We start from the raw sequence: 27,490 nt of genomic DNA, 5'->3' as shown, positions 1-27,490 counted from the left end.
AAAGAGGAAGATCCTTGTCTTGGAGCTGCTGTGCAAAGGAGGATGTGCAGGTACAGAAAGAGCTGCAGTCAGGATTGTTTCTTACGTTGCAGGAGCTGCTTGAACAGGGGCTCTTTGTGTTAAAAGTGTGTGAATGAAGTAGAGGAGACCTGGCTGTGACCAGGAGGCTGCAGGGAAATGATCAAGTCGTGTCTCAGCTGGGGTGGGTGATGCATTTACGTGGTGTGCACAGTGCAGGAAAGGGAGCTGTGTGTGCCTGAGGGCACAGCACAGAGCAACCCAAGCATGCAGAGCCTGCTGGGCCCAGGAGCCCCTCACACTTCTGTTGGGACAGCTCTCTGCTGGGTCTGGGGTGTCTGCACAGCCCAGGTTGGCTGTGTCACACCAGCTGCGTTTGCCAGGTGAGACCAGGGCATATGAACCTGGGGAGGGGCTTGGGACAAGGGCAGGGAGGGAGAGGACAAGGGGGAATGGATGAAAACTGGAGGAGGGGAGATTGAGGTGAGACATGAGGAGGAAATTCTGGAGTGTGAGGGTGGTGAGAGCCTGGCCCAGGTTGCCCAGGGAAGCTGTGGCTGCCCCATCCCTGGCAGTGTTGAAGGGCAGGTTGGATGGGGCTTGGAGCAACCTGGGCTGGTGGGAGGTGTCCCTGCCCATGCAGGGGGTTGGGACTGGATGGTCTTGAAGGTTCCTTCCAACCCAAACCAGTCTGGGATTCTATGACTCTATGATATCTGCCTCCATCATTCTCACGTTGCCTTGTAACAAGGTGCAGGTAATTTTCTTGTAGATCAGCTGGAGAATTTTGAAGTCATCTAACTTCTTTTTTCATATAAGCATTTTATTTCCTTTACAGGGAGATGTCTTTGTCCTTGGACAACGATTCAGCCTACCAGAGTGTTGCAGACAGGAGAAACCATGTGCTGCCTCCAGTGAGTAACTCTGTGTTTTAGAGGGTGTTTGTTTCACAGCAAAGGCTCCCACAGCTTCTGGATCCTCCAAACTGTAGGGTGAGTGAGGCACAGCCCCAGAGGTTCTCTTCTTCTGTTTGCACTGAGCTCCTGGGACAACAAAGTCCTCTACACCTCTTGCTGCTGTGCTTCCCTGCCATGGTGCAATTAACCTGACCACTAATAGCTTGTTAAAACAAATTCCCACGGTCACAGCTTATTAACTTGATTCACCACTAGAAGTTCTAGAAAACAGTCTCTACAGAACTGAATAGTAGAAATTTGAGATGCAGTGGAGTCACCCTGGTATCACCCAAATGGAATCATTCAGCCTGGTAGATGTTGGTGTTTCTACCAACTTCCAGTTTGGGTGATGACCCTTCTGAGCTCTCTCCTCATCTGGCACCAGTTTTGATTGCCCAACAGGTCTCTCCTGGTTTTGAGCAATATATTCAGGTCTAGTGGTTTATTACCTGTAGCATCACACAGAGCTACCTAATAATTAGATCCCTGGTTGCTAAAGGAGCACCTGAAATGACCCTGGCAAAGAGAGCTGGGGTAGTGTTAAAGGAAGTAAAGATGAGTCTTGCTGGTGACATTAATGTGTTCCAAGGTAACAGGCAGTTTTAAATAATCATTCTCATTTCATGTTTCCTCATGTTCATCCCATCCTGCTCATTATCCAATATCAGACACGATTGTTTCATCTTTAACAATGCTCTTCCCAACCAACGAGTTACAGGAATACAGGCCAAGCCTGCCCTGATTTAGGTGACAATGACACACAGGACCTCCTCAGCATAACTGAGAAACAGGATTTGTGCTGGCAGGCAAAATCTGGATGCTTCTGATGAATAAGTCGTCCTGATGCCTCTGAGACAGGACCAGCAGTGAATGATTGACAGTAGGTAGGTAAGGATGTGGGAACTTGTGGAGGCAGAAGCAGCATCTTGGTAGGAAACCCATTCTGGAATGAATCTTCCTGCCTCTTTCCCAGGGAGAGGTTATAGCTGCTTTTCTTTTTCTGGTACCTGGCCTACTTTCAAAGTCAGAGCAGAGTGTATCACACATCAGGTAGCAGCTTGGCCCCTGAATTGCCTTTTCCTGATCAAATTAGACTCTCAGAACTAATTGAATGTTGCTCTTATGAACAGTCATCTCTATTCTTTTAGACACTCGTGCATTTTCCTTGGAGGACCTTCCTAATGGATGGAGGCTTGTTTCCAGTCACTGTCAACAACACAATTAATATCAATTACAACATGCAGGTGCAGTGAGACAGCAGCTTTGTGCTTATGTCCAAAGACATAAAGACAAGATGAATCTATGGTGCAGGAGGAAAACAAACTAATACCATCTTGCTGCCTGTCTTTGCTTTTTAAAGCACAGAAGTGCTCAAGAGACATCTCTCCCTGTTCTGTCCAGAAGCCAGTTTTACCATTTTCTTCACATTTGATCTTTCTTCAAGTGGAGAAGAGCATCTTTGTTGGTCATGAACCTGCAGTTACCCTTTTCTTAGTGTGCTCAAACTGGAGACTTCCATAATTTCTATGCACGGGTGTGTGTGTTTTAGGGCCGTGGTGCTAAAAGCTTGAGAGACTGTGATTCTATGATTCCTGTTGCTTTTTGCAACCAAATCTCTGTGAACATGTGGCCTAGACCTGAGATATGCTGTAATGACCCCACCTACTCCTGGCCATCTGGTAAGAAGCAAAGGGAACAATGTTATCTCCTATAAATCCTGAGTGGTCTGGAGAGAAGCCCTAGTGATGAATGCCCCTTGAAGGCCTGGTGGTATTGCCAGACTTTTGGGGAAACTGGAGACTGCTCTGACTTCTCCCCATGCCCCACTGAAGGTCCAGCTCTTCCTTTATCAAGGGCTACTCAGTGAAAAGCCTATCTCCAGCACTTGTGTTGTGGATGTGTCCATGGGGAATGGTTGGTTGCTGGGAGCAGAAAACACACAAATGTTTGGTTCAAGAAGCAGGGAGAGAGGCAAACTGCTTGTGATGGAAAACAGATACACTGATCCATTTGTGGGTAAAATGAGCAAAAGAGGACAAAATTTAGTTATTTTAAGGTCTGCTTCCTTCAAGATCTGACCTAGGAATTTGATTTCTGTACCAGGATTTGTAGTAGAGACCAGAGGGTGATGCTGTTGAAGAGATTCACTTGAGGAAAGCACCAAGGGACTTCACTTTTGTGCACTTCTATCCCCATCCCTGCTGTCTATGAGCAGTCAAGAAGTAGCCCCTTTTTCCCTTGTCTGTGCTCTCAAGGTCACTGGTGTGAGGCCCTGGTGCAAGGTCTGATTGCTCAAGAGCCTGTCTCATGTCTCAGCTGCCTCTGCATGTCCTGGGGTATTATTCAGAGAAAGAAAAGAAAGGCATGTGAAAAGCTGGTCATGGCTTTGTGAGGCAAAACATTGCCCTGTGACTTCCAGCAGCACTTGGTTAACTCAGTGCTGACTGGTTGCAGAACATCAAGAAGTGGTGCAAACTTCTGCTGAGGCACCAAGGTCTGGTCACATTGCTGAACTTGCTGAGATCTTCTCTGATGCTGTGGAAGCAACTAGAAATATTGCAGTCAAGATGGGAACGGGGCCAGCTCAAGCTGAGGATATCAACAGAGCTCCTCTCTACACAGGGTTTTGTGAGCAACAGGGGCAAGTTACCTTGGGTGCAAGAATATTCACAGACTCACGGGGTTGCTGGATTTGGAAGGGACCTCCAGGGATCATCCAGTCCAACCCCCGCTCCAGCAGGACCCCCTGGAGCACATCCCACAGGGCTGCATCCAGGGGGTTGAATATCTGCAGAGAAGGGGACTCCCCAGCCCCCCTGGGCAGCCTGTCCCAGGGCTCTGTCACCCTCACAGCCAAGAAGTTTCTCCCCATCTTTCAGGGGCACTTCCCATGTTCCAGCCTGTGCCTTCCAGAGGGAAGAGATTAAAGATGAGACAAGTCTCTGCCTTCTCCATCCGTTTTCCTCCCATCCCCCTCTTTCACTTGCCTTTTCTTTTTAATTTCTACCCTTCTTTAATTTTTGCTAATAATTAACCTGCTCCTTGCACTTTTCTCTAAAGGCTTGAGAGCTACTTTTTGTTTCAGTGTGGTTGGTTTTCCCCCCTCTTTCCACGTCCACCCAGTTTGCTGATGAAGTTCTCCAAGTGCCTTCTTCTCAGTGGTGTGCCTGCTTCTGTATTTCAGGCTCCATAAATACAGAACTTGAATAAGTGGAAGTTCTGGGAGCCTGCTGGATGAATTGCAGAAGAATCCTTCTTAACCCTCCTACTTGGCTCCACTTTGAGCAGTCAAGAATAGAACACTGGAAGCTTTCCATCAGAGAGGCCCTTCTGAGAGTACAAAAGGGAACGTTGCTTTTTTTTTTTCACAAAGCTTTGCCCCCAGAAGCCACAAGGAAGGAAGTGAAAGAGCAAGAGGGTGAAATCCCTGCAGAAAGGCTCTAGAAAATAACTGTTGTCATGCAGCAGAGCAGGGAGGAAGCAACACTCAGGGGGCCTGTCCCTGCAAGGCCAGGGCTTTGTAGGCTGGCAAGTCAGAGCCTGTCACAGAAGGTTTGTGTGTGTGTGAAGAGCTGGCACCAGAGCTGCTCCATTCTGGTCTCCACTGGTCTGCATCCCAGTGTCATCTCCCATGAATTGCCAGTGGATTAGAGGGTGCCCAGCTCAAGGCTGGGGGCCCGTGGTCTTTGCCTAAGTGATGTTTAAACGGTGCCAGGGCAGCAGAGGGGGCAGAGCAGGACTGGTTTGCAGGAGGGCTGGGAGCCAGGGGCACGGGTTCTCCCTGCAGTGGTGGCTTCTGCTTCCAGCCGTGGGGCTGGGCAGCTGCAGGAGAGCCCCGACCTCAGCATCTCCCAGCCCTTCCACACCCAGGGCTTTCTTGTGGCAATCCCTGAGGTGGGGCTCAGCAGTTACTGCCTCCCAGGAGGAGAGCACGGTCTTCAGTTCTGGGCCCCTCACTGCAGGAAGGACATGGAGGGGCTGGAGCGTGTCCAGAGGAGAGACACCAAGCTGGGGAAGGGCTGGAGAACAAGTCCTGTGAGGAGAGGCTGAGGGAGCTGGGGCTGTTGAGTCTGGAGAAGAGGAGGCTGAGGGGAGACCTCATTGCCCTCTGCAGCTGCCTGAGAGGAGGTTGCAGGGAGGTGGGGATCCAGCTGTTCAGTGAAGTTACAAGTGATGGAACACGAGGTGATGGCCTCAAGTTGCACCCAGGGAGGTTTAGGTTGGATGTGAGGAAGAATTCTTCCCTGAAAGGGCTGTCAGGCTCCACATAGGTGCTGGCTATGAAGACAGGCTGGGAGAGTTGGGGTGTTGAGCCTGGAGAAGAGAAGGCTCCAGGGAGACCTTAGAGCACCTTCCAGTGCCTGAAGGGGCTCCAGGAAAGCTGGGGAGGGGCTTGAGACAAGGGCAGGGAGGGAGAGGACAAGGGGGGATGGATGAAAACTGGAGGAGGGGAGATTGAGGTGAGACATGAGGAGGGAATTCTGGAGTGTGAGGGTGGGGAGACCCTGGCCCAGGTTGCCCAGGGAAGCTGTGGCTGCCCCATCCCTGGCAGTGTTGAAGGGCAGGTTGGATGGGGCTTGGAGCAGCCTGGGCTGGTGGGAGGTGTCCCTGCCCATGCAGGGGGTTGGAACTGGGTGATCTTGAAGGTCCCTTCCAACCCAAACCAGTCTGTGATTCTATGATTCTAAGTATTAAACTTGATTATAGCCTCAAATGCTTCTGGAAAGCCTAGAAATCCACATGATCCATAACGTGCAGAAGAAAATTAACCAGGGGATGACTACTGACATCTGAAAGAGCCAGGCAAGAGGGCAGTCTCCCCACTGGTAGGAATTAAGATCCCCTTCCCAGGACATACAGCAACCCCAGTCTTGAGTGGGAAAATAGCCTTGATGCATAAAAGCAGCAAAGAGTTGTTCTGCAGGGAGACACATTTGGTCTCAGCTCCTCGTGTCCTTGGGCACCCATTTGGAGGCCAGGGCCCAGTTGGGTCCTGGGGAAGGTGTCCCTGAGGAGAAACAGCTTACCCCCAGGAATCCTCCTCTGTTCTGCAGGGCCCACTGTGAGCAATTCCAGAAATACACCTAGCAGGAAGCCAGGGAGATTTGTGCACTGAGATACCACCCACCTCTTGGCATGGCTGGATTTGATAACCTTCAAGGTCATTTCCAACCAGGATGATTCTATGGACCTGCTTATTCTGTCAGCTCCCCCAACTCAGCTTCCCTAAACCTAAGAGTTCACTTTCTCTTGATAAAAAGTGAATATTTAGCCATCATCGTTGCAAAGACAACTGTGCAAACGTAGCTGAGCACTGATTATCCTGGAGTTTGCTGGTAGCCTGAAGCAGTCTAAAAGGTGGTTGCTTCTCAACTCCTCTGTGTTGCAGTGGGAATATCTGAGGCCCAGCAGTGCAGCTTCAGTGCCAGGCTTTGTAGCACGTTGGGTGCTTCCTTGGTGCAATGACTCGTGTGGGCAGCTTGGGTCTTCCCAGGCACAACCAGCAAAACCAAGTGGAAAGAAACAGGGAGAAAAAAGTGCCCGCTGGTTGTAGTTGCAGGCAGCAATGATTATGACACAGAAATGCTCACAAAAGCCACGTTCTTTGCTCAATATTTACAGGAAACTCCACAACACGACTGCGGGCCGAGGCATTATTGACAGAGCTGGTCCATAATGAAACTGCATTTTGGCTTTGATACCAAGGATGGATCTGAACTTGCTGCTCAGCACAGGCTTTTGCAATCTGGTTGCACTGACTTTTGCTTTTGGTTGTCAACATTTCAGGAAAGCTGAGAAACCCTGGGCTATACAAGCCCACCCAGGGTCAAGCCCCAGGGATTGCTGAGGGATCAGGAGTTTGTGACAGTGATGCCCACTGATGTGTGGTTTTCTTCTGGTTTGGTGGGGTGGGGGTTTTTTTTATGTTTTGGGTTTGTTTTTTTTTTTCCTCCCTCTGTTCTCTGGAAACACAGGGTAATGCAAGGAAATTTCTGAGTTGTGATGACCACAGAGAGTTGAAACACTTGCTCAAAGGCTGATGGAAAACTACCAAGCATCAGACACAGAGGTGTATATTCCACATTTCTACCTAAGCAACAGCTAAATCATCTTTACAGCTTTATTTATTCAAGCCCTTGTCAATCAGTAACCCAACAGAGAGACATTTCTTGGGCTGATGAGCTTAGATTCAGAAGATGTTGGTTTGTAATAGGAGCCTTGGCAGCAAGCTTGGGTGTTGTCCTGCTGCCTCTGACAGGTTTATTTCAGCTCTCAGGACTGTAATTAATTAATGTGAAGATGAGTTGGGGCTGGAGGTTCTTGGGCAGCTGCAATGTAGAATTGCAGGAGTTCTGGAGTGGGAATCCTCCTTCCTGAGTCACTGCTAGATCAGAGCTCCAGCAGGGTGTGAGGAAGCAGGCTTAGCTCTGGGGTTTGTTGTTTTTCTCTTTCAGTGACATTTAAAGCAAATCTTTAAGAAAATATGACCACTTCTGGTTAAAAAACCACATCACCTTTTTGGGGGGAGAAGGGATGTTGGGCCCCAGCTGCAATCCAGGCAGTGGCTGAACAGGTAATTTGATTTCTCTACTGAAAATTCCCTTTTAGCTTTGGATGGGAAAAAACCAACCTTATATAATTGCAGCTAGAACTGGTCAAAAAACTAACAAATCTGTTTTCCATCAGCTCAGCTAAACTGGAGATTGGGCAAAAAACATTGACATTGAACAATTTTATTAGGATGCTGCAGAAGCATTTTATTTACAAGAAGGTGACCATGTTTCTTTTTGACACATACTGTAAATAGCAACTTCTGGGAGTCAGGCTACCTGCAAGGTTTCTGATTTTGTTTTTCTAGGTTACTTTCTTTAAAAAGCCATTTACAAGAGAGTCTCACTGCACTGGGCTGTAGCATCTTGGCCAGAGAGTGCAGCCATTTTGAGACCTAATCCATGTTTTATGAAAATATCCTCCAGCAGCAGCATCAGCTGCTTTACCAAAATAACAAGTATGCTCAGAGAGTTGGTTCTTCCAGAGCAGGGGAAGGTGGTTTCTCTGGGTGGGAGGCAGTTGATAAGTAAAAAAATAGAGTTAAGCTGTCAGGCTTGGAGGCTTCTGCAGTGGAGTTGGATGGCACAGCCAGCAGGGCCAGGGAGGTGATTCTGTCTCTCTGCTCTGGTGAGACCCCACCTGGAGAATTGTGTGCAGTTCTGGAGCCAACCACATGAGAAGGACATGGAGCTGTTGGAGAGAGTCCAGAGGAGGCCACAGAGATGATCCTTGGGCTGGAGCAGCTCTGCTCTGGAGACAGGCTGGGAGAGTTGGGGTGTTCAGCCTGGAGAAGAGAAGGCTCCAGGGAGACCTGAGAGCACCTTCCAGTGCCTGAAGGGGCTCCAGGAAAGTTGGGGAGGGGCTTGGGACAAGGGCAGGGAGGGAGAGGACAAGGGGGAATGGAAGACAGTTTAAAAACTGGACAGTGTCTAGAGAACATACATGAACCACATGGATTGTTTGGGTTTTTTCCTCCAAATTTCAACAAGAAGCCAGTGAAGTTCTTTGCATTTACTCCTTAGGTCTGGCACGTGGAGGTGCCAGGCACCCTTGGAACCAAGCTGGGCTGCTGGCTGTGCCTGCTGCCCTTGGGCCTGTGTCTTACCTCGACAACAGGCTGTGCTCAGAGTGACTTTTAGCTTCCCTCCACTGTGTTCATCTGGCTGCAAAGGCTGGTGGGTGGTATGAACAGGACCAAACACTTCTACTTAGCAACGACCCACCCACGTGAAATTTAAATTCTGTCACTTAAATCTGTTTATAGAATCCTAGAATCATCCTGGATGGGATGGGATCACCCTGGAAGGGACCTTGAAGCTCATCGAGTCCAACCATAACCTAAACCCCCCAACCATCACCTAATCTACCCGTCCAGTGCTTAAATCATGTCTCTAAGCACTGTATCTACATTTCTTTTAAACACCTCCAGGGATGGTGACTCCAGCACCTCCCTGGGCAGCTGTTCCAGTGTCCAACCACTCTTTGGGTAAAAAACCCTCCCCTCAGAAGGGGCACACAGGTTAGCACAAAGGAGGAAGGTATGTGATAGAACTTAAACTTCTGAGAAGAGGCTGAGGGAGCTGGGGGTGTTCAGTCTGGAGAAGAGGAGGCTGAGGGGAGACCTCATTGTCCTCTGCAGCTGCCTGAGAGGAGGTTGCAGGGAGGTGGGAGTTGGGCTCTGCTCCCAAGTGAATAACGACAGGACCAGAGGAAATGGCCTGAAGCTGCACCAGGAGAGGTTTAGATTGGATATTGGGAAGAATTTCTTCCCTGAAAGGGCTGTCAGGCCCTGGCACAGGCTGCCCAGGGAGGTGCTGGAGTCCCCATCCCTGGAGGTGTTCAAGAAACGTGCACTTCAGGACATGCTCTAGTGGCCAAGGCTGTGGTTTGGGTTTTTTGTGTCGGTGGTTGGGCTTGGTGATCTTAGAGGTCCTTTCCAACCATGACCATTCTGTGATTCTGGCTGCTCTTAGGCTGTGATGTTTGCTCCTCCCTGGCTCTGCTCAGCCAGTGTCTCTGCTGTGGTAGCTTGTGGGGCTGTGCCTTGGGATGACTCTGGAGATAAAAGCTCCCAGAGCCTGGCAGGCTGGCTGAGAGGAGGGAAATCTTGCTCTCAAAGAGAAGACTGGAATATGAATCATTAGCAAGGAGCCTATTTGTGCCTGGTATCCACTTAAAAGCAGGTACAGAGTAAGGGGGGGGGGGGGTAGTTGATAGTCTTTGTGGGTATATTTTGCTGCTGTATATTTTGCCAACAAGTGTAGCATTCCAAGGAATCAATTGCTGCAGTGTGCCAGGGGGTGAGTGGCTGAATCATTTCTCTCCTGCTGCCAGAAGCATCTCTTCAAGTTGCCTGGGAGAAAAATAGTGTTTCTTTTCCCCATGAGGAGGCATATTTTGGATGGAACAGGTGCCACATCAGAGAGAGGGATGGAAGCTCTTTTTAGTTACAGTGGAGGGAACGTTTTGGATGTAATGCTTGAGTTTGTAATATTCTGCATTCTTAGAATCTTGATGCCCATGGTGTAATGGAGAGGCTGAGGGAGCTGGGGGTGTTTAGCCTGGAGGAGACTCAGGGGGGACCTTCTCACTCTCTTCAACCACCTGAAGGGAGGGTGTAGCCAGGTGGAGTCAGGCTCTTTTTCCAGGCAACCAGCAACAAGACGAGAGGGCCTGGCCTCAAGCTGCTCCAGGGGAGGTGTAGGTTGGATATCAGGAAGCACTTCCCCATGGAAAGGGTGATCAGACATTGGGATGGGCTGCCCAGGGAAGTGGTGGAGGCACCATCCCTGGAGGTGCTCAAGGAAAGGCTGGATGTGGCACTTGGTGCCATGGTCTGGAGATGTGGTGGTGTTGGTCACAGGCTGGGCTTGATGATCCTGAAGGTCTTTTCCAGCCTTGGTGATTCTGTGAGTCTGTGCTTCTGTGACTCTGCAATGGTTTTGCTCACTCTAGCAATTCCTTTGTTTCCAAGCAGCCCAGTGATTTCTTTGGGGCAACATATTCAGTACTTAAAAATAAGATACCCCAGCCCAGCCTGTAAAAACTGACCCAGTTGTGACCATGGATATTATAGAGCAACCACCTCCCTTAGATCCCCAGGGTTTTGATTGATGAGCCATGGGCTCAATAACACCTGGCCAGGGCAATGGTCACTTGAGGAATATTGTGGTTTCTTTTGCAGTCCTGAAGGTGAGTCCAGTCTTCACCAGAAAGCCCATTTTTCATAGAATCATAGAATCATAGAATCCTAGGGGTTGGAAGGGACCTCGAAAGATCATCTAGTCCAACCCCCCCTGCCAGAGCAGGGTCACCCAGAGCACATCACACAGGAAGGTGTCCAGGTGGGTTTTGAATGTCTCCAGTGAAGGAGACTCCACAGCCTCTCTGGGCAGCCTGTCCCAGGGCTCTGTCACTCTCACAGTAAAAAAAATTGTTCTGATATTCACCTTAAACCTCCTATGCTCCAATTTGTATCCATTACTCCTTGTCCTATCACTGGTCATCACTGAAAAAAGCTTAACTCCATCTTCTTGACACTCACCCTTTACGTATTTGTAAACATTGATGAGGTCACCCCTCAGTCTCCTTTTCTCCAAACTAAAGAGACCCAGCTCCCTCAGCCTTTCCTCATCAGGGAGATGTTCCACTCCCTTCAGCATCTTAGTAGCTCTGCACTGGACTCTTTCCAGCAGTTCCCTGTCCTTCCTGAACTGAGGGGCCCAGAACTGGACACAATACTCCAGATGCGGCCTCACCAATGCAGAATAGAGTGGGAGGAGAACCTCTCTTGACCTACTAACCACCCCCTTTCTAATGCACCCCAGGATGCCATTGGCCTTCTTAGCCACAAGGGCACATTGCTGGCTCATGGTCATCCTCCTGTCCACCAGGACCCCCAGGTCCCTTTCACCTACCCTGCTCTCCAGCAGCTCAGCCCCCAACCTGTACTGGTACATGGCATTTTTCTTCCCCAAATGCAAAACTCTACACTTGCCCTTGTTGAACTTCATCAGGTTTTTCCCCCCCAAGTCTCAAGTCTTTTTCACCCTGGTGCTACATACACCCCAGGTTTGCCAGTAGGCTGCCTGAAGAGGGTAAAATTGAAATTCCACTCCTGGTGGTGCCTGGATACAATAAGACTGGTTCCCCACCTTCCTGATACATGGATTCTCAGGAAGTAATTATGAAGAAAGACCATCTGGCTGTAGCTGGGAGTCTTCTGCAATCTTCTGCATGTTGCTCTCCCATCTGTGCACACTTCATCTCTGCTGGTGACTGCAGGGGAGGTTGGTTGTCTGTCACCTCAGCAGTGAGCAACCAGTGCTTGGAATCACCAGTGAAGTGAGAAGCCAAGGAGTTGACTAAGATGATTGAACTGAAGAAAAATTTGGCTCCATGAAAAATAATGATGACACAAAGGAACATTTGTCTCAAGGGAGGAGACCCACATGTGTGTAGGTAAATGAAGACCAGGCTTGCTGAATATGGCTTAAGGAACTGCATTCTCTGTGGGACATCAGCTGGGTGAAGGGCATGGAGATGGGCCATTCCTGGACTCTGTTAATGGCTCCTCCTTTGTCAGGCTGTCATGAATCTGTCCTCTTGGTGTGGCCCCAAGTGCAGACATTTTGGGCCAAACCCAGCCCTTAGACCCTGGATTGCTGCATGGATTTGAATGGAATTCCATTCTCAGCTTAGGAGCTCTGCTTTCAGTCTGTTCTGAGGGAAACTAACACCATGCTTTCTGCTCAGGTGAACACCAGAGGGGTTGGACTTGGATCTGAAGAAGTATAAATGTGAACTGACATTCCACCAGCATTGTCCTGTGTTGTCACTGTCTCTTCTTTTGGGTGGGGGAAAAAGATTGTGATGTTTCAGTGACCCTGATAAAAAAAAAACTCCTGATGGGAGGTTTATCTTCTTGTTGTCCAGTCTGGTCACATAGAAGAATGGGGACAGAATCCTTTTTTCTACTTGCTTAGAATCACCATGTTCACCTTCACATTTGGAAAAAGTGCCCCCAAAACGGATGTTCTTGGACTTATAACCTGAAGCCTGGAAAGTCATTTCCAGGGTACATCTTCCACGTGAATCCCTTTCCTGGTCAAGAATGTTCCTCCTCAGCAAAGTTCAATTTCTACTAAAATTAAGGCAGTGAGTCAGTGAATACAAACGAGATCAGCTGGAGAAGGGCTAAAGACCTTTGTCTAAAGCAAACATCCCTGCAGATCCTGCAAGCAAGACTCCAGCAGAGGAGCTTCTGAGGATCTAACTGTGATGCCAAGGGAGGGAGAAGGGCTTTCAACACCCCTGATGCACCTGGGGGAGAGGGACACCCAGAAGGAAAGGAGGAACCAGTGGAAAAGGTGGAGGGCCCTGTGTGAGAAGGGAGGCTTCCACATCCCCAGCTGGAAAGGACAGAGACCATGGAGAGCAGGGAGCCCAGGCCAGTCAAAGGGCTGGTGCACACCATGTTATGGGTGTCCAGGGACAGGACAAGGGGCAATGGGCACAAACTGGAGCACAGGAGGTTGAACCTGGAGATGGGAAAACACTTCTTGACTCTGAGGGTCCCAGAGCCCTGGGACAGGCTGCCCAGGGAGGCTGTGGAGGCTCCATCCCTGGAGACATTCCAGCCCCACCTGGACGTGTTCCTGTGGGATCTGCTCTAGGGGATCCTGCTCTGGCAGGGGTTGGACTGGGTGATCTCCAGAGCTCCCTTCCAACCCCACCACTCTGGGATTCTATGTTTCTGTGATCCAGGATGCTCAATAAGGATCTACAGGGAAGAAGAGGGGTGAGAATTGCCTTCTGTGTAAGGAGATCATTCCCTGCCTGGAGCTTGTGCATGAATGTGCTGCAGAAAGCCCATGAATCAAGGTCAGAGGAGGGAGGATTGTTAGTGATGATTAATGACTGTGGTGAGGAATCTGTTACAGGCTGCCCGGCCAAGAAAATAAATTGGATGGGCCTGTCTATAGAAAGCTAAGAAAAGTGGTTTTGGTTTGAGGCCTTGGTGTTTATGGAGGTTTTATCCATATAGAAATCGACTGGAAGGCTGCACAGCTTTGTGACAGCCTGGGCAGGTCCTAGACAGCATTAGTGGCAGTACAGAATCACAGACTGGGTTGGGTTGGAAGGGACCTTCAAGACCATCCAGTCCCAACCCCCTGCATGGGCAGGGACACCTCCCACCAGCCCAGGTTGCTCCAAGCCCCATCCAACCTGCCCTTCAACACTGCCAGGGATGGGGCAGCCACAGCTTCCCTGGGCAACCTGGGCCAGGCTCTCACCACCCTCACACTCCAGAATTCCCTCCTCATGTCTCACCTCCATCTCCCCTCCTCCAGTTTTCATCCATTCCCCCTTGTCCTCTCCCTCCCTGCCCTTGTCCCAAGCCCCTCCCCAGCTTTCCTGGAGCCCCTTCAGGCACTGGAAGGTGCTCTCAGGTCTCCCTGGAGCCTTCTCTTCTCCAGGCTGAACACCCCAACTCTCCCAGCCTGTCTCCAGAGCAGAGCTGCTCCAGCCCAAGGATCATCTCTGTGGCCTCCTCTGGACTCTCTCCAACAGCTCCATGTCCTTCCTGTGTTGGGGGCTCCAGAGCTGGACACAGTGCTCCAGATGTGGTCTCACCAGAGCAAAGCAGAGGGACAGGAGCCAACCACAGTAAATCCCTGCTTCTGCTGCTCATGAAGAGGGAAAAATGGGTGGTGAGTGTCATCTGAGGCCTCAGTGACTACGAAATTATTTCAGGATCAGGAGAAAGGTTGCAAAATCATGCTGCAGAGCTAGGACTTGGGACTTCAGGACAGCAGGCTAGGCAGAATCCCTGGGAAACTGCCAAGATAAAAGTGCTGAGGAAAGCTGGTTGGTTTTTGAAGAAAACTGGAAGAGATTTCAAAACCAACTACCCTGTTATGCAAAAAAAAACAACAACCAAAACCAAAAAAAGAGGCCAGGGAGTTTAGCAGAAACTTGGTCTTGCTTGGCTTAGGAAGGAGCTTCTGAAAGGAATAAGATACAAGAAGAAGGATTGCAAGTAGTGGAAACATTGACAGGCAACAAAGGCAGAGGTTCAGATCCACAGTGATGAAATTAGGAAGCCAAAGCCTGGCTGAAGGTAAAACTAATATGGGACACAAAGGGTAAGAAGGTGAGTTGACTCCAAGGAGCTGAGCTTCTGTGTCCAGCTCTGGAGCCCCCAACACAGGAGAGACAGGGAGCTGTTGGAGAGAGTCCAGAGGAGGCCACAGAGATGATCCTTGGGCTGGAGCAGCTCTGCTCTGGAGACAGGCTGAGAGAGTTGGGGTGTTCAGCCTGGAGAAGAGAAGGCTCCAGGGAGACCTGAGAGCACCTTCCAGTGCCTGAAGGGGCTGCAGGAAAGCTGGGGAGGGGCTTGGGACAAGGGCAGGGAGGGAGAGGACAAGGGGGATGGATTAAAACCAGAGGAGGGGAGATGGAGGTGAGACATGAGGAGGAAATTCTGGAGTGTGAGGGTGGTGAGACCCTGGCCCAGGTTGCCCAGGGAAGCTGTGGCTGCCCCATCCCTGGCAGTGTTGAAGGGCAGGTTGGATGGGGCTTGGAGCAGCCTGGGCTGGTGGGAGGTGTCCCTGCCCATGCAGGGGGTTGGAACTGGGTGATCCTGAAGGTTCTTTCCAAATTTCCCCAGGAAGATAAGTGTGGTTTGGAAGTAAACACTGTTGTAGATGCATGCAGCTATTTGTGGTGCATTTTAATTTTCAAATGCTTAAACTTTGCAGTTTGAAGCTGTGCAGCCTTTGGCAATAAATTGCTATTGCTGTGTCTCCAGGGAAACAGGGAATGTGAACATTGCCCAGAAACTGGGGAGAAAATGGAGGAAATGTCATCCCAACCAGCCAGCAGGTAAATCTCTACAAATGAAGCAACTTTAATAGTAATAAACATTTTTATGCCAAATGGGGATTCTGGTTCATACCATGCTCAGTAACCTGGTTCAGTCTAATTAGTGTCCTTAATGAAAACAGAAGTAGTAGTTTCATGAGAAGTACAGTCATCAGGTTTTCTTCTTTGTTCAAAATAGCAGAATTCCTCCTGCAAACAGTTCTTAAGGCAGAGGAAAGAAGTTTCATTATGCAAAAATCATAGATAGAAGGGTTACAGAGGATCACTGGAGCTCCTGGCCTCCTAGCTGTGGTGTCTCTGCACAGAAACATAGAACCTTGGAATGGTTTGGGTTGGAAGGGACCTTAAAGACCATCCAGTTCCAGCCCCCTGCATGGGCAGGGACACCTCCCACCAGCCCAGGCTGCTCCAAGCCCCATCCAACCTGCCCTTCAACACTGCCAGGGATGGGGCAGCCACAGCTTCCCTGGGCAGCCTGGGCCAGGCTCTCACCACCCTCACAGCCCAGAATTCCCTCCTCATGTCTCACCTCAATCTCCCCTCCTCCAGTTTTCATCCATCCCCCTTGTCCTCTCCCTCCCTGCCCTTGTCCCAAGCCCCTCCCCAGCTTTCCTGGAGCCCCTTCAGGCACTGGAAGGTGCTCTAAGGTCTCCCTGGAGCCTTCTCTTCTCCAGGCTGAACACCCCAGCTCTCCCAGCCTGTCTCCAGAGCAGAGCTGCTCCAGCCCAAGGATCATCTCTGTGGCCTCTTCTGGACTCTCTCCAACAGCTCCATGTCCTTCCTGTGCTGGGGGCTCCAGAACTGGACACAGCTCTCCAGGTGGGGTCTGAGCAGAGCAGAGCAGAGGGGACAATCCCCTCCCTGGCCCTGCTGCCCACGCTGCTGGGGATGCAGCCCGGGACATGGGAGGTTTCTGGGCTGCTACAGGCTCTCTCCACTGTTGGAAACAAGCCACTCAGAAGTCACAACTCTCTGCAAAGCCTAGAGGTGCTGAGAAGATGGTATTTCCCTAGTGTTTCCCCCGTTAATAGTGTTTTATTTTCTGCAAAACTCATGGTCAGGTTGGGCAGGCTCCCTATTACCCAGAGAGGCCCTAGGATCTCATCCTAACTGCAGATTTTAGACCAAAAAAAAAAATCTAATTTTTTTTTTTTCCCTCCTTTGTCTTTTGGGTATCAGGCTGCTCTTCAAACGTGAAGGGTGTGCAACAAATCCCTGATGCCTGCTTGAAGCAAGGGCCTGGGAAGTACGAGTAGCCCGTGGAGTTCCTCATGCTGTTGGTGACTCAGAAGACTAATTATGGCATTGTATCAAAAGCAGCTCTTTCACAACTATTTCAAAACGTTTGAAAAAGAAGACAGGCAGACCTGAAGTGCAAAGGAACTAGACAGACTGCTGGCCTGGGAGGTGGCTGAGGTGGTGGTGGTGGGGAGGTTGTTTTTAAGTTGGTACCTGCTTCAACAAAGCAGAGCACAGCCTGAGGTTTATGAATTTAATGACAGAAACACAAGATAAAGCACCCAAACGACTAAATTCAACTGAAGTGATGATGGATGGAAAGAGAAGTCCCTCAGTGCCTTAAATGAGGCTGATTAGAATGGAGCTAACAGGCCACTGGTTGTTACACAGGTTAATGAGCTGCACGTGCCAAAGGCAAGGCAGAATGGGGCATTGTTTTTTAACTTAAAAAGAGGGAAAACAAAACAGGGTTTGGGTGCTTGTTAATTCTAACCCCAAATAAAACTGGATGTGCAGCCACTTAGTTGTATCAAGCAGGTGCTGAATAATTAGAACATTGTATTAGATCAGTCAAAGCTGGACTGAATTACTGGAAATGTGTGGGTTTCAATAAGAAACAAGAGCTTTCTGCACAGGATTTGAAAGGAAGGTCTGAAACTGGGGAAAAGAAATGGGATGAAATGGCTTTTTAAAATAAGAAACTAGCTCCCCTTGCACTGACAGAGCTTGCTCGTGCCTGACTTTGGAATAATCCTGAACTTGTATTTCAGTGTCCTCCACTCCCAGTGCAGAGGATCCTGGACTTTGCTTTTTCCAGTTTAAATGGTTGGAAAAGGGCAGAGGGCTGGGTCTGTGCCTGACACACTAACCTGGACATACATACATGTGCTGGTGGTTAAAACAAACAGAAAGACCCTGCTCAGGAGGCAAACAAGCTTCACCACACACATTTTTACTTCAGAGAGAATGAAGGAATGACCAGATTAGCAGAGGGACACGTCTTCCTAATTGCATCTCTCTGAGCTTGTTTGCACACAAGGACCTGAACTGTTGCCATGTGAACATAATTGTTTTACCCCTATGAAAGTTCATCTTACATTTTTCCCCTTTAGGGCACCCCTCTTGTCCATCCTGCTCCCCATTTTGCCTTTAAAAAGGTCCAACTTTTAGTAGAAAATAGGAACAATTACATTTTAATAAAAAAGCTTCAGAGAGATTTACCTTTCATCAACCCCCCCTGCTATGTCAAAGGGGGGAGAAATCACTGCTGGGTACTTGCTATTTACAGGAAGCTCTTCAAAACAGAAAAATAGTCTCTGAATGCTCAGATGGTGGCAGAACAGGAGGAGACTTTGTTTCAGGGTCAGCTCATGTCTGTAAGGAAAGCTCCTGCCAAATCTCAGCCAGACAAGGACAAGCTGAAGAGACAGCAGCATCCACAGGGATCTGAATCCAACAGGTTCATCAGTGCAACAAGTGGAACTCTCCTCTCCATCTCACTGGCCTCCATGAGGATTTTTGCCTGCTGCTACTCTGGGAGAGAAATGGGTTCAGAACTCACTGCATGATGCAGCCACTGGAGCTGGACGTGCATTTGAGGGAATGGAATCAATCGAGTGTTTTCCCCCTCGCAGGGGGAGAGGACTAGGGGGAAAACTGTAGCATCTTGGGTGGGGTTTGAGCCAGGTACCAAAGCACCAGCTCCAGACACTACCCTGTGCACGCCACCAGCAGTGCTGGATGGTGGTTTCACCAGAGGAAAAGACACGACTCGTATTTCATTCCACAAATTTTTTTTAAAATAAATTAAAAATACAGACCTTATTTATTACAGACCTTGAGGCTGCTAGTCTTCCACCCCTCCCACCTCCCAGCTCATTCAGGGCTGTTGTCATTAAAGCCAGAACAAACTCATGCCATGTTTTGTGTTTCAGCTGAACACCTTCATGGGTACCTGACTGTCCCAGCAAGTTCCCTCTCACTTCTGCACAGGCTAAAATGGCCCTTTTTCCTCAAAGCCAAACCACAAAGCTCTCCCTTCACCTGCAGTGTCCTTCATGCCAAGCAACGTGAGCCTATGGAAATTCAGTCTTGTCAAAACAACTTCATTTTATTCTGCTAAGATTACAAGTTAGATAGATAAACATCATGCTAGAGATGTAACACATACTTGGAAGGGCCCTGTAATGCTTGGGTTAGCAGTTATGTAACTGCCTTATTTTATATTTTACTATTACACAACATCAATAAAAATGCTAAACGGATTGAGAGCCAGATTTTTTGACCCATAAAAATGTGTTCTTTTCATTCCAGGAAGATGGGTTCTGATGGATTTCCACAGGGGTTGGTACCAGGACGATCAATATTCAACATTATTGTCAGTGGCTTGGAAATCAATACAAAATTAGAGATGACAAAACGTGCCAGTGCCAAATTTGGGGAGGAATGTGAGTGAATCTGCTAAAGGCACATGTGGTGAATAGCAACGTGGGCAGAGCAGGAGCACAGAACCATGCAGCTAGCTCAGCAACTTGGCTGTCCCTCTTGTAGGACCAAGGAGAAGGGAGCAGGAGTCCCGGAGCACAGGGTGACTGCCCCCCTGGAAAAGGTGTCCCAACAGGCCAAGGACTGGGCAGGATGGGTGCCCCAAGGACTGGGCACTGGAAAGGATGGATCCTGCAAGGTTTTGGCTTAAAACAAGGGGGATGTTGCAGACAGACACATTAAAAAAAGGGTTTGTAGCTCAGCACACTGGAACAGGGTCACTGCTTGCAGGGTGTGCTACCTGAAAAAAAGATGGAAGAAAATGTGAGAGTTCAGGGAAGAGTGATGAGAATGATTTGAGGGCTGCAGGAAATGCTTTCTAGCATTTCTGGAAAGGCTCAAGCTGCTTAGCCCATGTGAAGGAAGTGAGACCTCCTTACACCCCACAGGTGCCTTTGTTGGGAGAGAGCAGCAGGTAATAAAGAGTTCTCACCAAAAGGTGTGACAAGAGGAGGTGCCTGGAAGTTGAGGCCAGACAAACTGAAAACAGGGAATCAGGAAGAGTTTTCAAATTGTGATGAAGCAGGGACACGACAGCGTGTCTGACAATCTTCATGTCCCAGCTGGCTGCCTTTCTGGGAAAGGCAGTTTGGCCAAACCCACTTGCTCGCTCCACTGAAGGGTGAGGTAAACGTGATATGAAAAAGTCACACCCGGTGGCTCAACTGCTCCATTCTGAGCTTATCAGCCTATGAACTGCCAACTCGAGGAAGCCTTAGAGAGCTCCCCAGCAGAAAACGTTTGGCTTGTGGCTGCTTTCAGCTATTTGTGGGCAGATTTGTCACCAGCGTGGAGTTGCCTTCGGCTGATAAATTGGTTTTCTGCCCTGACAGCCTGTCAGTTCCCTTCCAAAAGCCCCACTGCATCTCCCAGCATTCTAGCAGCTGCCTTCCTCGCTGTCGTGGTTTTCCTTTGGTTTCTGACATGAGCTTCTGGTTCTTTCTATGATTCCTCATTCCCTTCCTCGGTGCAGACGGTGCCGAGGCCGTGTACAAAGGGCAGGATCACAATCTCTCCTCCAGGCTGAGCACCCCAGCTCTCCAGTCTGGCAAGAGAAATGCTGTTTGTTTTCACTGACCTGATGTGCTGAGTTTAAATCCCTTCCTGCGTCGTTAATCATTGATTTAGCGTGACTGAATAACCAGATCCACTTGTAAGATTATCTTCCTCTGAAAGAGATTTAAGTGCTTCTATCCGAAAACTGCTTTGGCCAAGTAAATCATAGAATCATGGACTGCTTTGAGGTGGAAGGGTCCTTAAAGATCACCTGGTTACAACCTCTGTTCAGCACAGCTGAGGAAAGGGCTGCAGGCTATCAAGTGTGCAGTGCTGCTTTCACACTGCAGCCTGCAGAACAAGCTGTTGTTTGGAAACCAACCTGATTAGACTTTAACTAGATGAACCCACCTACCAACTGGCAGCTTTGCTGCCACTGAAGTCTCCTGGCCTTTGCTTTCTTGGTCTAGAGAGAAAAAAATAAAAGCTTTGTAAATGCATCTGAAGGCCTCTCCTGTAAACCGAGCCAATATATTCTGCCCTTAATCTTCTAAAGCATGGAGGTACAAGCATGAGCTGTTTGTTTTTCAGAGCCAGGGTGACAACTGCCACTCTGCTGGGAACCATTCTGCAGGCTGCTGCTGTGTTTTCTAACCCAAATCGTCTGAGACTTCTGCTCAGCCAAAGCCCTGGGTGCAGAGAGACCTTTTCTTTCCTCGGCATCTGTCTGATGGGGCTCCCAGCTACTCTGCTGCAGTTAGGAAAGGACCCTTCAAGAGATCAGAGATGTTGACACCTGGGTCAGCCTTCAAGGAGAGCAGGAAGGAAAATGGCAGCTCCAGTCTGGAGGCTTTTATGGCCATACAACAGCCAGCACCTCCCTGGTCATCAACACTAACAAACTGTGTTTTCATTTCATCAATTACAGAGTCTGTGGGAGAGATGAGGGAAAGGCTGCTGGTTTTTCCACGTCCTTCTGCCCTGAAAATGGAGGCAGGGCCTTGTCTAGTTGGGGTTATGTGCAGAGAACAGAGAGCAAAGGCCTCCGGATTGTTCTTTTAATTCCTCCAGCAATGCCTGAAATGCCGATTCCTATTAAACAATAATGAGAATGTCAATTTGCACTATTTGTGCTGGATTTTTGCATTCAGAGGGAGCGTGGATGTGTTTAGCAAAGCTCTAATTATGGATTATTTCAACCAGCAAGAAGTGATGGCCTCTCATTCAGGAGAGCACACAGGGCAACAACAGCTTTCCCTTTAAATCTGGGCCTCTGCTGGGAAGCAGAGCTGTCAGGGGAAGAAGTTTTGTGGCTGCTGTTAATCCTTTCCCCATCTTTTAGACAAGAAGACAGTTAACCCAAGAGTGCAGCTTAAAACTGGAGGCCTTCCAGCAGACTGAGGAACTGCAGTGTCAAGTTGCTGGCCTGGAAGCTGCAGTTTCCCAGAGGAATGAGACTGCAGGTTGTGTTGGAACCTGCTTTCCTGGGGAAAGAAGTCTTAAGAGCTACTTGTCCATGTCTCTGGATCCCTCATTAACCTTTGAAGTAATAGGCAACTTAAGCCAAATATGAAAGAGGAGAAAAAATCTCCTTTTCCCCTTCTATTCTGCTCTCATGAGACCCCACCTGGAGCACTACGTGTAGTTCTGGAGCCCCCAACACAGGAAGGACGTGGAGCTGTTGGAGAGAGTCCAGAGGAGGCCACAGAGATGATCCTTGGGCTGGAGCAGCTCTGCTCTGGAGACAGGCTGGGAGAGCTGGGGTGTTCAGCCTGGAGAAGAGAAGGCTCCAGGGAGACCTGAGAGCACCTTCCAGTGCCCTAAGTGTCACTGAGGTGAAGCAGTTGCTGCACTTCTTGCTGGATTCACAGGGTGTAGTCAGTCCCCTCAGGGCCCTGCTTTGGGGTGCTTGGAGCTGTAGGCAGTCATAGAATCACAGAATCATTAAGGTTGGAAGGGACCTTCAAGATCATCCAGTTCCAACCCCCTGCATGGGCAGGGACACCTCCCACCAGACCAGCCTGGGTGGTTGTGCCCTCTGGGCAGCTGCCAATTGCTGTCCTGCTGCTTCAGCAGGTGCCCAGAGCCCCTTGGACACGTTCTGAAATGATGCCAGAAACAGCTGGGGGCAGGTCTGGGCTCCCCAGTTCCAGAAGGACAAGAACTACTGGAGAGAGGCCAGCACAGGGCACTGAGGTGCTGAAGGGGCTGGAGCATCTGCCTGGGAGGAAAGGCTGGGAGAGCTGGGGCTGCTCAGCTGGAGAAAAGGAGGCTGAGGGGGGATCTGATCAGTGCTGGTCAATATCTGCAGGGGGTGTCAGGAGGATGGGCCAGACTCTGCTCAGGGGTGTCCAGGGACAGGACAAGGGGCAATGGGCACAAACTGGAGCACAGGAGGTTGAACCTGGAGATGGGAAAACCCTTCTTGACTCTGAGGGTCCCAGAGCCCTGGGACAGGCTGCCCAGGGAGGCTGTGGAGTCTCCATCCCTGGAGACATTCCAGCCCCACCTGGACGTGTTCCTGTGGGATCTGCTCTAGGGGATCCTGCTCTGGCAGGGGTTGGACTGGGTGATCTCCAGAGGTCCCTGCCAACCCCACCACTCTGTGAGTCTGTGTGGTCTGAAACATCTTGGATTGTATCTGAGAAGGAGAAGGAACACTGTCTCAATAAGTCCAGGATTACAGCTACACACCAAAAATACCCTCACCTTTTTTACCTAAAGTTAGGGGGGGAAGGTCAACATAGGGTTAAGAAGTGACACAGGGTGCAAACTGGGGCTAAATCCCATTATGGCTGGTAGCAAGGATGGCATTTGATCCAGTGGGTTTTTGTTTTTTTTTGTTTAGTGGCTGAAGTGTTGACATGAAGTGGCTCCTTCTCTGCTTTTCAGAAATCTATGAAGACTGGAATTCAGTAGGGAATTGAGTGTCACTGGGAACAGCTCATTAACACCCACCCCTTTTAATCTTGGCTTTCAACGGGAGGAGGAAAGAGAGAGTTGTGGGAAAACAGTCACATATAATGAAGCAGCCTTGGGGGCAGCAAGAATGTTCTGCTTCACTGAGATGTCTCCTGCTGGAGGAAGGGCTGCTGATCCACTCCCTGCTGTGAATGAGAAGAGGGTGGGGTGAGCTGCAAAAACTGCAGACAGTTGCAGAGAGTTTCTGCACACAACTGCAACTCTCTGCAAGTAGTTTTTGTTCTACTTGGTGTCAAGAGCACCCAGGAACCATTTTTTCCAGACTAAGCAATCTCTTAACCTGTTAGTGCTACGCTGAGTGTTCAGAACTTGGGTTTTTTCTGTGTGATTTTTGGTTTGGTTTTGTTTTGTTTTTTCTTTTCAGCCTAACATTTTGCTTAGAGGTCAGAAATGGCAGCTTTTGCATTTACTTGAGTTCTCCTTTAGGATCATAGAATCACAGAATGGGTTGGGTTGGAAGGGACCTTCAAGACCATCCAGTCCCAACCCCCAGCACGGGCAGGGACACCTCCCACCAGCCCAGGCTGCTCCAAGCCCCATCCAACCTGCCCTTCAACACTGCCAGGGATGGGGCAGCCACAGCTTCCCTGGGCAACCTGGGCCAGGGTCTCCCCACCCTCACAGGACAGAACTTGAACTCTGTTGTTGGTAACACTCCAGGTTCTGCAGCTCAGGGCCAGAGTAACAAGCTGCCAGCACCCACTCAGCATGGGGAGCACCAGCAGCATCCTTGGAATTTTGACCCAAGAAGCAGCAATGGAACAGGAGGAAACACTCAGAGGGTAATGGTGGGCCTGGTGGCATTGGTAAGGAGCTGACAGGGCTGCAAAATGAGCAACTGTGCTGCTTTGCAAGCTGTGATCTGTATAAACACCCAGGCAGGTTTCATCTGCACAGTAAATCAATCCCCTTGAATATATTTTTTTAAGAGCAAGGTGACCAGTAAACAGGAAAAAAAAAAAAAGCTCCAAATGTTCCAAAAATGGACTATGGAAAGGGGGCAGGAGGGAGGTATTTAGTAAGCAATGGTCCAGGAAAGATGATTTTTGTTGCTTAGTTCCATGTCCTGGTTGGGACTAAACTGTGTGTGTTACTTCTGCTTCCAGGTGCCCAGCAGATGGAAGGACAGAGGGGCAGACAGGCAGTTATCACACCTAAATGACAAGTCTTCTACTGTTTTCATGCAGCTACAGAAACAAAGGCTGGTCCAGAAGCAAACCTAGATGTATTTTTAATCAGTCCAGGGCACTTCAGAAAACGCCACTGAGCTGGCAGTCTGGAAGTAAGAGAACAATTTATATGCAACTCACAGAGGCAGTGGTTCCCCAGTGCTGTGCCTGGGGGCTTCCACACATCTGGATGTGGAGTTAAATACCAGCTTCAGTCACTTAACCTGCTCAGCCTTAAGGTGATGGGGATCCTCCTCCTGAGGAAAAGCAGCTCTGCAAACCTCAGAGCACCTTCCAGTGCCTGAAGGGGCTCCAGGAAAGCTGGGGAGGGGCTTGGGACAAGGGCAGGGAGGGAGAGGACAAGGGGGAATGGATGAAAACTAGTGCAGGGCAGATTCAGACTGGGTATCAGGAAGAAGTTCTTTACCATGAGGGTGCTGAAGCACTGGAACAGGTTGCCCAGAGAGAGGGTGGAGGCCCCATCCCTGGAGATATTCAAGGTCAGGCTTGAGGAGGCTCTGAGCAGCCTGGTCTAGTTAAAAAGGTCCCTGTGCACTGCAGAGGGGCTGGACTAGATGAGCTTTAGAGATCCCTTCCAACCCCAGACATGCTGTGGTTCTGTGTCCTCCCTTCACAGACAGTGCAGCACAGAAAGACAAGGGTACCAGTCAAAACTCACAGGCTTCCTTGTGTTGTGCTAACCTTGGTCCATGGAGGTGCAAAGCCCAGCCAGGTGCTCAGAGCAAAAAGCCTTGGGTCTGATATTTGGGTTCTTTTTTGTTGTTCTTCTTCTTGTTGTGTTTTGTTTCTTCTTTTAAAACTGCTTTCCTGTTGCAAGCCCCTGCCCAAGCAGAGCTCACCCCAGGGGTTGCTGCCTCCACACTGAAGCTTTCACACCTGGTTCAAGATGACTCACCAAGTGTCCCCATCTCTGCCTTTCCTGGCATCTTCTCTCCCCTCCCCCTAGAAAGGGGAAGGGCAGCTCCTTGCACAATGCTACACTAACCAGAGAAGAATTTTAAAAAGCAGCCTAAATTCATCTGCATCTCTCTGGCAGGAGGAAAGCAGTTTGTTTTCAGAAGCCAGCCCATAAAGCACTCCAAGTGTTTTTTCAGTTTTGTATCAAGTTGTATGGCAGCTTTTGAGGAGTTCAAACACTGACCTGAGTGACTGGTGGCATCAGCCACATCCTTGGGTGCTTGTCAGCATGAATCATCAAATACCTCTGGACCCTTTTTGTAAGTAGCTAAAAACCTAGAATTAAATTCAGGAAATCCTGACCAGCGTTGCAGTGGTTAAGCACTGAGTAAAGGAATTAACTCCTGTTAGCAATGCTGCAGCATTTAGAGAGAGAGGATTCCTAGAATAAGGGTGATATCCTTCATTACTGAAACAAGCTTCATTTCATTGAAGTCTTTGCTACATCAAAACACGTCAATATACTCAGAATGTGGTGGAGTCGGATTTCAACTGACATGGGTTCTTTCCAAAGTCTGCCTTAAATGACTGACAAGGTGACTGGTAACCATCCAAGGTCAGCTGTCACTAGAGAAGCCATCAAATGTGATTCTAGCACATTCCAGCAGCCAGATGCCAATTTGGAAGTAGAACAATATCATCAGTATGAGGCACTTACGTGCCACTGCAGCAGTGAAAAGCAAAGGGCAGGCTCAGGCTAATTACAGCTGCTTGATAAAATACTTCAAGTATTACTCAAGTTCATACAGCAAAAATTCAAAGAGGATTTTTGCCTGGATGCTGCTCCCAGAGATGAGTACCTTCAAAGAGAAGTACCAACACAAGAGAGGTGTTGCCAGGATAAACAGCTCTGCACAGACTTCCAGTGCTGCACTGCAACAAAAGCCTGACCCAGCCCTTGCCAGGGATGCCTTTCTGGAAGGCACAGCAAGTCAAGCCCACCATGAAGCTCTAGGTTTCCTCTGTTTCCACACAGCCTTTCCAGAAACACTACTGTAGAGTTTCCCATAACATGAGACAGTTACATGAAACTTCTCAGTGACACATTGACACTTCATTACCCACAAAAGCATCAAGGTCATGATGTGAAACTGCTGAGGGTACTTCACCCAGAGCTGGGTACTTCACCCATTTTGGTCAGTCTGCAGCTACAGACTTACACAGCCCCTGCTCTCTTGTTCAAACATACCCAGTTACTCCCCGGCAAGTACCCTCCACTTTCTCACGTAATGAGGGGGGAAACAAGGCTCAGAGCAAGGTCGAAGATCTTCACGTGGAAGGATGCTACAGTGTAGGGGTTATTAACAGGATATGGAGCTCCTGGAGAGGGTTCAGAGGAGGCCACAGAGATGATCCTTGGGCTGGAGCAGCTCTGCTCTGGAGACAGGCTGGGAGAGTTGTGGTGTTCAGCCTGGAGAAGAGAAGGCTCCAGGGAGACCTTAGAGCACCTTCCAGTGCCTGAAGGGGCTCCAGGAAAGCTGGGCAGGGGCTTGGGACAAGGGCAGGGAGGGAGAGGACAAGGGGGAATGGATGAAAACTGGAGGAGGGGAGATTGAGGTGAGACATGAGGAGGAAATTCTGGAGTGTGAGGGTGGTGAGAGCCTGGCCCAGGTTGCCCAGGGAAGCTGTGGCTGCCCCATCCCTGGCAGTGTTGAAGGGCAGGTTGGATGGGGCTGGGAGCAACCTGGGCTGGTGGGAGGTGTCCCTGCTCATAGCAGGAGGTTGGAACCTGATGATCTTGCAGGTCCTTCCAACCCAAACCATTCTGTGATTCGATCAACAGCCTCCCAGCCACAAACTCCAGACTCTCTTCCACCTCACAGCCAGTTACAAGCTTTACTGTCGTCAAGAAAAGCATTAACCTTGCAGGTTGTTGCAAGTGGAACCTGTAACTAATGCCCCCCTGCTCCCTGGCTTGAAGGGTTTAAGTAACACAGAAAACATGACCTACATGGAAATTTTGGAGACTATTCTAAATCTGAACAGCACTGTTGCACCGACCAAATGCAGAGTTGATACTGTATTTAGGAGAGTGAACTTACTCTTCACACCCTTCATTCTCTCTTCTCCTCCAGAGTTTCTCAATTCCTATAGAAAACACCTCATCTCCAGGAAGCCAGCATCAGTCCCCTCTGGGATTGCCCAAGGTAAAAAAAGCTGACGAGAAGA

The 27,490-nt window shown here is 49.4% G+C and overlaps 2 long non-coding RNA genes across 2 annotated transcripts; both read left to right on the top strand.

Annotated features, from left to right (window-relative positions):
- On the top strand, positions 1–27,483 carry LOC127382081 (uncharacterized). Its single transcript, XR_007888864.1, has 3 exons — positions 1–50; positions 857–932; positions 27,397–27,483. It is a non-coding gene; the product is annotated as an uncharacterized LOC127382081 (long non-coding RNA).
- On the top strand, positions 15,243–18,916 carry LOC127382080 (uncharacterized). The gene is made up of 2 exons (XR_007888863.1): positions 15,243–15,413; positions 16,593–18,916. It is a non-coding gene; the product is annotated as an uncharacterized LOC127382080 (long non-coding RNA).
- Positions 27,484–27,490: the final 7 nt, after the last annotated feature.

Source organism: Apus apus, chromosome 3 (assembly GCF_020740795.1).
Source record: "Apus apus isolate bApuApu2 chromosome 3, bApuApu2.pri.cur, whole genome shotgun sequence".
Taxonomy (NCBI): domain Eukaryota; kingdom Metazoa; phylum Chordata; class Aves; order Apodiformes; family Apodidae; genus Apus; species Apus apus.
Note: the sequence above shows the minus strand (reverse complement) of the source record. Positions and strands in the feature narration are given on the sequence as shown.